Source organism: Ooceraea biroi, chromosome 2 (assembly GCF_003672135.1).
Source record: "Ooceraea biroi isolate clonal line C1 chromosome 2, Obir_v5.4, whole genome shotgun sequence".
NCBI classification, from domain to species: Eukaryota; Metazoa; Arthropoda; class Insecta; order Hymenoptera; family Formicidae; genus Ooceraea; species Ooceraea biroi.
The window spans coordinates 12,323,065-12,333,505 of NC_039507.1; positions in this window are offsets into that span (position 1 = coordinate 12,323,065).

Below are 10,441 nucleotides of genomic sequence, written 5' to 3' on the forward strand. Positions count from 1 at the left end.
ATCACTTTGAGTGACCTTCAAAAGGTTTTAGCCGGCGGTCGTTGTTTATTAAAAAGTTATTAATAAAAAATGTTTACTTATTTTATATGAATTTTGAGCTTTGTATGCGAAGTGAGGACTTCACTGTGACATATATTATAAAGTAAAGTACATGTGTGAACACAGTGTGTTCCGCCCCCCTTGCGGGGGGCTCTACTTCCGGAAAGAATAACATAACCTAACCCAAACCTATTTCTGCTTTCAAACGAAAATTTGAGCGACAGCTAAAACATTTTAAAGCAGAAATCCGTGCCGTGTACCAGGTAATCAAAATCTGTACGGTGAAATCTGTAACAGCGGATCCGGGAGGGGTAAAGCCCCTCCTCCCCGCCCTCCCGCGAAGCGGGCAGAAAACGAGCGTATGTGTCCGGGGCTCCAGTTTCGGAAAATATAACCTAACCCAAATCTATTTTTGATTTAAAGGTAAAATTCCATCAAATATACTCTTTCGTAAACGTATATAATATCGTAAAATTATGCTCTATTCATTAAACTTTTTTGTTAATAACTTTTTAACAAACAACGAGCGACGGGTGAAACTTAGTGCGGGTTATTCGGGAATTTTTTTGGTAATTCTATTAGCTGAATTCGGAGGAATGTAGAAAAGGTAAACACAACATAATATCAGCGCACAATATAGTAATACAAACACGTATACTCTATATAAGGTGTCAAATACACAAATATATAAACTAATTTGAACTCTGTACGGTGAAATCTGTTACACTGGTTCCGGCGGGGTGGAGGGGCGAAGCCCCTCCCCCCCGCCCTCCCGCGAAGCGGGCTGTGAACAAGCGTAGATTGCTGAAAATTTGTGCAAAATTATTAAACTTCTTTGGTTATTAATTTGTTAATAAACAATGACCGCCGGCTAAAACTTTCTGAAGGTCACTCAGAAGGGTGACCTCTATAACATATGTCAAGGTCAAGGTCATCGGGGTTGACTCCCCTATAATGCATAATTACCCTTCAATGATTGCAAGAAGGAAAGAAAAGAAAACTATTTCTTTGCAAATGATTTAAAAATACTTTTAATTTTTCGCGAAATGAATTTATATGACTGACTAACTCGGATATCGTTTGGTCAGTCTGTTGGAGCTTCAAAGTTAGTGTATTAAGGTGATAGGTCAAGTCTATAATAAAAGCTAATTCGCAAAGTGATTCTACGTCTTCGAAAAATGGTTTAAGTGTGTCAAGCTTTGCGATACAGATTTCTTGTATGAAAAGATATATTTCTTTTCTTATAGCAAAAAATTGTTTCAAAGTTTTTCCGGCACTTAACCATCGGACTTCAGAATAAAGAGGTTCGTCTTTATAGGTCGCATCGGATTCTTCAAGGAAACTTTTAAACTTGCGATGAAGCAGGAATTTGTTACCACCTCTAATCGCATTTACAATTGCTGTTACTGTCTGCATAGCGGTAAATAATTTCATACTTTTTTCACATAAAGCTTCCTGATGTATAATGCAATGAAGCAAAGGAAATTTTAAATTTCTTTGTTTTAATTGTCCTAAAAGTCCAATTTTAGACCATAGACTTCGCACCATCTGTGACTATACACGAACATTTTGAAAAATCGCAATTAAATTTTTGAAGAGTACTTTCAAGTGCTTTGTAAATATCAATGCCGGTTGTTGCCGTATAATGGCACGAAATCTAACATTTCCTCGGTACATGAAAAATCATCTTGCACAATTCGCGCAAAAATGCTTAATTGACTTACATGTCGAACATCCGTACTTTCATCGAAGCACAATGAAAAGTAAGTGCATGTTGCTAGCAATGATTTTAGTTTTTCTTCGATAGAACAGGCTATCCTAATAATTCTGGATCTCTGTGTCACGGGAAAGTGGAATGTTATTAATATCCTCAAGTGTTACAGTATTTCCAAATGCTGTCACTGCTGCGAGAATACAATCTTTTATAAATAAGACACCATCGGTAAACGGTCTTGAATGTTTCGCAATAAGATATGAAATAGCATAAGATGAACGAATCGTTTTATCTTAAGTATCTTTGTTATCACAGATATCCGAAATTATACCAAAACGTTGCTGATAACTAATTTTAATGCTACAATCAAACCAGATTTTTCGTGTTCCTCATACACTGAATAATCCTTCGAATGTTTACAATCATAATGTCTATGAATCACATATTTTTTCACACAAGCAGGTTCGAAATCACATAAAAGACACACTGTTCAGTTTGCAGTACACATGTGAAGAAACTGTCTTCCCATGTTTGATCAAAATGCTGTTTATAATTCTTTTTAGTAGCCATTTCTCAAAATTGCTACAACACACAGATTGCACACGAATTGACAAAACACGATAAATTTATCGTATGTTCTATTGCTATGCAAATATAATAACAGCAATTGTAAATGCGATTAAAGGTAGCAACAAATTCCTGCTTCATCGCAAATTTCAAAATTTACTCGAAAAACAATAATACAATAAACTTTGAAAAATATTTTGTTACATAAGAAAAGAAATATATCTTTTCATACAAGAAATCTGCATCGCAAAGCTTGATACATTTGAATCATTTTTCGAAGACGTGAAAAATATTCACAATTACGAAATTTCGGACTTAAAATATCTTCAATATTTGGATCCACATACTTATGTGAATCCTCATTTTCAAAAATGAAACATATAAAGTTAGGTACACGATCATCTTTAAATAATATACCATTATTTTCGCTGATGCGGGTGAGTTCATCAAAAATTGACGTTGATGTTTCGTTACTTAAAGCGATAAAATGTAAATAAAGATTAAAAGTTTAGTCCACTAAACTTTTAATAGGCCTATTCCAATAGGTCTACTGGGGAAACCACTAAAAAAAACGCATCATCAATAGTACCTTAAGGGTGATGTGGAAATCTATTGATTTACGTTATTAAGTAAAATTTAAATATGTACCATGTATCATATATATGTATATTTGCTTTGTATTACAGTATAGGTATACTAAATAAAAATATTAATTTTATATAAATATATCTTAACATACGTATTCCATTTTACTTACCTTTAATTGTATAATATATTAATAATAATAATAATTCTATAAACAGAACAGCGCGCGAGACAATATACCCAATGTCAAAGGCCCATACACGACTTACAGCTAATTCGTCCCTGGGCTTGACCGTCTTGACGTCTCCGCGAGCTGCCAAGATACTAGCCTAGTTTACACCGATCGTTTGATATGCGTATCAAATAGTACATTTGAGCTAATCAGCCAATGACTAAACGGATGCACTAGTTATTTACTATTTAATACGCATATTAAACAGTAAAATACGCTACTATGAAGCAAAAGTAGTGAAGATGGTAATAGACAAGATCGGCCGAAAAGTGCAAATGGGCCGCAGGCCTGATCTAAAGATTAATCAAAGTTTCGATTCCGCGTGGGTTCGACAAGGTTCGTGTCTTATTGTTAGACATTCCACGCCAATCGAGGTCCACCGCGGGCAGGGTAATCCGTCTGGAGTTTGTTTATATTTTTGAGAGGCGAAGCCCCTCCACCTGCATTACCCGCCCCACGCAAAGATTATCGAATCATCGGTATGATTCAACATGAGTTCGAGGTCTATGTCTTGGATATTCCGTAAGCACGAGGAGGAGGGAGGAGGGTGTGGACTTCGCTTCGCGTGGAAAGTCGATAACATAGACCTCGTGTCCAAAAGATATTAGTGCTGCTATCTGTCAGTACTTTGCCATATTATTTCTTTCCAACGCTTGATAATAAATATATACAGCGAATAATATAAAAACTATATACACATATGATTTATTATTTTTAAAATAATATAAATTTATTAAAAATTTACTTACATCTAAAAATATTTATAGATTATTTATACTTTTTTACGTACCAACAACCAATATATGGATAAGTGAATTATTCAAAGTAATGTTGCCGTTGTATATAACTAGATAGCGGAACTAAAGATCCAGATGAATACAATGAAAGATTAATTCTTCATTGCAAAAAATCCTTTTATATATTTCTTTTTTGTTTTTAAATCTGTTTCTATTTTAATTAAATAATATAAATAAATTAAATAAATTCTATTGATTATGTGTAAATTGAAAAAATGTATCAGATGTAGATGTAATTGTAGCATTGTTATCTAATTATAGTATAGTTAAAGACTTCATAGCTTTTTATACAGCATCTGAAAAATAATAATTAATTCTTCGAAATTATTCTTTTGAATAGAAGAAACTGCGGTTAAGGTGATCCTGGAGTGATTAATGAAACAGTGTTGCCATTTGCACAAAAATTACAGTTAAAATGCTTTTTATAAAAATTTCGCAATTTGTACGCACAAAATTGAGGCGGTCCCATATCGAAATAAAATAAAGGAATATAATGAAGCTTTTCGAAGTGACTTTAAAAGCGTAATAAAAAAGAAAGGTGTATTTTCCTTTACAGAATACAGGAGAATACACCTTTCTTTTTTATTACGCTTTTAAAGTCACTTCGAAAAGCTTCATTATATTCCTTTATTTTATTTCGATATGGGACCGCCTCAATTTTGTGCGTACAAATTGCAAAATTTTTATATTAAGCATTTTATTGTGCAAATGGCAGCACCATCGCGAAGAAGCCTTAGTCACTCCAGGATCCCCTTAACTACAATATTTATTTTCTGGTATGTGTCAATGACTAAATTTTTCCTTCTTTATCAATATTTTTATCTTGTATCTTCATCTGCCGTTGCTTTGATTCTCAATAAAGAGGATCACGACCGTGATGCTTTTAAAAAAATCTTAATGGCGGTAGTTTTTTTCATATTTTTTATGTGAATTATATTCTCAAATTTCTGTTGCCGCTGGATTTGCTTTATTTATTCTTATTGCTAATTAAAATAACTGTCACAGAGAACATTTAAAAAATTTTGCGTTTCGTAGAGCTTTTCGTCGCATTTATCAGCTTTTAAATAAATTATCTCTGATTTTCCTTATAAACAATGCATTTACAGAGCGTTCCCTACTTTAAAGTAAAATTATTTTCTGTATTTTAGAGCTAGTATATAAAAAGTATAAATATAAGCTAGTATGTTGAAATTATAAAAATATGCTGTTCTCTATTTATTAATAATTTGCTAATTCTTCATTATGCATAATGAATTTGTAAACTGAAAAAATCGAATCTTAAAATTATTTTTCAACCATGTCTAACTCATATTTAAACTTATAAAATTGAAGCTGTAAGATAATTATGGCGTACATCTATATATGTAGACTTTTTCTTATTTTCTTTTCTTAATTCATATCTCATCCTATTCGACGTCAATTTTGCCTTGTCACGTGACCGCTCAATAGTACATTCGTGTGTACATGTCCGCCAGCGTTCCCTCTCTCTTATCCTACGTACATCCGAGAAACGCAGAGAGACGAAGAAAAGAACGTGGAAGACGATGAAATAGCTGGGATGGAACGTGTCGGTTGTTTCGCCCTTGCATTATCCGTGTACGTTTCGTGCATGTGCATGTGTACGTACATGTATGTGATCGCAGAAACCTCCGTGATACAACAGGATAGTTGTTATACCAGTGGTGACCGAGCTAGCGTGTGTGTACCGATAGGCGGCGGAAGAATTTTGGTTGGAGATAGCCGACTGCTAGATAAAATGAAATTACGTCGCGACCTCGAGCCGGAATGGGCAATGGAATCCCCTTACCGCCTTTGTTTCTGGGTCGGTGCTGCTGCCGAGTGATTTATAACTTCCGTCTGCGCGGATATTTTACGTTCAGTGGCACGGTTCGTGCGGGCGAAACCGTTTGACCGTCTGGCCGGGATTCCACCGATGGTTCTCCACGGTGGTTAGGAATGATTCTACGCCACCATCTTGAAATAACGAGCGCGAGACTCAGCCTGCGGACCGGGCACTTTGATGATTACTGCGGAACTTTCCGTTTACATTTCTTTTCAATTAATACAGACTCGACTTGTCTTTGAAATTCAGCTAGGTCTAGCATGTGGAGGGCTGGACACTTCCCTTTCGACGAGCACAAGTTAACTTTGCTGATTCTCGAACAGTTCTGCAAAGCGATACGAGAACTGTACCATCGCATCGTAACATTTAACGAAATTGATAATTTTTGGTTCGACAAGCTTTATTACCACAAAATAGGTGGACTTTATCTCCAATACGATCTGATCGAGGAATTTGCATAAACGCGTAGTTACGAAATTTTTCACGAGTTTTTTTTTGGATATTTTGAATTGAAAGGGCGTATTTTATTGTCATGTATTCCTCGTCCAAGGATTTAGCTATATTCAATTGTCAAAGACCAAGGGATCGGCCATTGTTCAATCGCTGCTTTAAAGACTCCAATTCTGTCCATATTCGGGACGCAATCACAAAGATGCAAAAAGAGGAGGGTCCCGCTTAGCCACTTCCATCCGACCGCGGAGGAAGCGTTGTCGTTCAGTCTTCTTTGAACGGGAACACTCTACTCTTCAGTGGGTTCGCAGGGCTTGTACGTTTCTATCTGGTGTCCACTTGCCTTTTCTCTCTAGGGACGGCGCGAATGCACTCAATTGTTTCACTCGAAATTGTGAAACACGAGAAACTGGCTTAGAGGGAGCTTTACGCTGCTGAGAGCTGACTCGGAGCGGCGAGGGGGATAACTCCTGTATGGAAGTTGGATTCAAGGATGTACGTCAAAAGAAGTGTGTTTCCGCCGCTTCTCCCTATTGCTCACCACTATTGGTCCTTACTATTTCTTCCCCTTTTGGTACAATATTTTTGAGTAGAAATGACGCACGGAACATATCCTGTTCTCGAATGAAATTTCTGCAGCAACGTATCTTCTTTCTTTCTTCTATAGAAAATTGATAGCTAGTAGATAGAGTACATTCCTGATAATACTGACGTATGGCTATGCTCTAGGTACACAACTTTTTTTATACAAGATGAAAGAATCCTAGTTTATATTTAGTCATTTCGAGATTAGATTGATAAATGTGATCTTCTCTTAAATCATTCATCACAATGAGCTTTAATCTTCAAAGTAGTTCAAAGTAGACGAAGAATGTCGTCGTTTTGTACAGCAGTTCAGAAATAGGGAATTATTCTTAACCGGGTGAAACGAATTAAAGGGTGGCCTTTTCCATGGAATTGCTGATCGATCGAATCCGCTCTTCCAATTAACGTCACGTTTTCGCCGGGGATCGTTATCCCTCTCGGCAATCCTTTCGCTACCCGGTTCGAGGGCTCGATCAGGAAAAAGTCTCACGAATCGTATCTCGTCGCGCTGAAACTTGGATTCTTCGTTGGACCTGGCTTCTTCTTATTCCACTTCTGCTCGGCTTTAACGCAGTCCGGGGAATCGTAAACGGCAGGACTCGTGGCCACTTCCGGATGTAGCCTGCCGGGCGCGTTTCTCACTCTCCGACTAAATCCATACTAGGATAGCCGGCACGATGAGGGACGTCGGGCGGCGGGAAAGACACGGGAAAGTTCGCAGCGGCTCTTTATGCTGGCAGATACTGTGAATCACTTCGTCCGCGAGCGCGGGCCACGCTGACAAATGCGGAAAGTTCGAAAGGAAGAGCGTAACAACAGCGTTACTGCGTAGAGTTTGGTGTCGCTCGTTTACTAGGAAATTTCATTACGCTTTTCGGCGTCATGACGCGTTTCCTATTCTCCTTCTCAAAATGGCACTCAAATCTACTCAAATCTATATTAATGACTTTTATAATATATGAGCATCGATGCGAGAAAACGTAGTAATAAAAAATAAGTCATGACAAGAATTTATTTTTGAAAATTTGAATTCCGAAAAGCACACATTGTGTTTTATATTTCTTATTTGAACCTTAAAGAGCTCTACTCTTCTTTACATAAGATTTTCGCAAAATGTAAGATACGTGGTACGATGAAAAATAATTGTTCCATGTTAAAAGATAATTCCTCTTTATTATAATTGTTCTTTAACCAATGTGAGAATGTATTCCCTTAATACAGACACGTACCATTCTCCCATACGGCGGATAACTCTCCTCTTATTGTCGGATAAAAAAGCAGAAAGTATATACGATCTCTAGATCGGATTATCGTAGTAGAACCAGGCCAACTCTTCCCTGGGAGATTTCCATATCCAGCGCCCATCTTCGTTCCGGAATGTCTCTCCACCCCATCTCTTACCGTGACTTCAGACGCTTCTGAAGTACCGCGACCGGGCGATTCGGGAACGTTTTATTTCGACATTATAAGCTATTTCACTTTGAAATGGGACAAATGGAATTGTACCCTCCCATCCGGCGTCAGCCGCATTTTCTACCGCGCTTTCTCTTCCTCGCGCCCACTTGTCAACTGGGCCCCATTCCAATCCTGAGGCTGACTCGTGAATATAATTTTCACGAAATTAAAACGTTCATCCCTTCATCGATCTCTTTACCCTTTCGAGGGAAGGAGCATTGATTCTGAAAGTATCCAGCATGAAGACGCATCCCTCACTCGTCACGAAGACGTACGCTCACGATCGCGCTGTCTCGGCTCCTCCTTTTCTGACGGGACGATTAACTCTTTAATATCTCATTAAAATTAAATCCCGTTTTTTCCATGCGTGCATGAAGTCGCAGCTTCATTCACGATCGGTAATAATCGATATTTCTTGTACACGTAGAGGTAACTCGATGTGCCGGGGTAGTCATCAGATTAATCTTAAAGATTATCTATCGCATGAGAATTGGATTAAATAAAATGAGATTTTGTGTAGAAGAACCCATTATCATATTATCAGGTTACTTTGTAATGTTGTAATATATAAATACATAACTTGCTTCTTATCTGCAAAATTATCTTTGTAATGTTTGCTTTCCTGAATAGCACCTCCTAATTAAATTATTAGTAAATGTCAAGCTTATTATACTTACTTCTTTTTAATTGTGTAATACATGAATAATAGATATATACATGTAGATATTCTAACAAGAAAGTAATTAATACTGAACGACAGATTTCCCGTTTTACAGTAAGGATTTCGTCTCGATGATTACGTGGAGTTAGTGTACCATTCACGCTCTAAATTACCACGATTTAAATTGTACCCGTGGACGCAAAATGCAAGCTCAACCCCGTCCGTTATGCGCGCATGAGAACATTGCCAAGTGGTAAGACCGACAAAAAGCTGCGGCTGTCGCTTTCAGGAAGAAACCGCAATTCGGAATCACCAGTTTAAAATATCAGGCTTGCAAGAGAAGCTGACGTTGCGGTAACAGGATCCTCAACATTTCTGGAAAGTACGGGGCGTTTTGAATATGAACATGAATTTCTATATCAATACGAAATTGTTAGCGTTTTTATTCTATACCAGTAATTCAATATTGAATGGTGTCCAGTATCTGTAATTGAGTAAACGTATTGGAAACGCTTCGAGAAAAAAGCATTGGGTAGGCTAAAACAAAAATACGATAACAAACCACACAAAAATGATCAAGGCATTGGAATACGCTATATAACTTGTTGATAGGTATTTGGAAAAATGCTGGAACAGCGAAATCTATTGTTATATTTTTATAGATTTGCTGATTAGAATATTCATCGACAGATACTAAGCGAGCAAGCTGAATGCTCGAAGGTAATGAGAGGTTTTGTATTATGCCTCGTAGATTTAAATAATCGATGGCCAATAAGTGGATTTATTCAAGCTAAATAATGAGATTGTATCTTGCACCTATACTTAAATATCGAATAAATTTCTATCGATGTGATATAATTATCGCAGTAATTCCGTAGTGGTTTTTATCAGCAATATTAAAGTGACAAGATAAAGAAAGAATGAATATTTTAATATGTTTACGAATATCGGGATATGGTTGGTTATTTCCTACTTTTAATCGGCTTTCTACTCCGTAAATTCCTCTTTGTCTCTCTCTTTGCTTCAATTTCGAATATGTAAAATTACAAGTTAATAAAGTTCACAATAGAATCAGGACTAATTATATAATGACATACATCATGTACAATGAATATCTCGTTGTACACGATGTACGCCATTATGTATAATTAGTCCTGATTCTATTGTGAATTTAATAAGATTTTATAAAAGGTTGCTATACGCGTTTATACCGAACGCTCAACGTCATTCTGATACAAATTTCTTTCGCTTTTTCCGAGATGCACAGAAAAGGTAAATTGATGAGCGATGATTTAATTACATGTGATTACATATGATTCTGGAAACAATATTTTCTTACATAGCGTAAAACTTTCATAAAAAGTAATTTTACATCTTTTTCTTTCTGATATCAAGCGACGCGGTAGCGTCGCGACGCCAAGTACATAAAAAATAAGGTTCCGAACAATGAGCATCACTGCATATACGTCGAGCGTTGCCAAATTCATTGCATAAACGTCGAGCGCTACTGTAA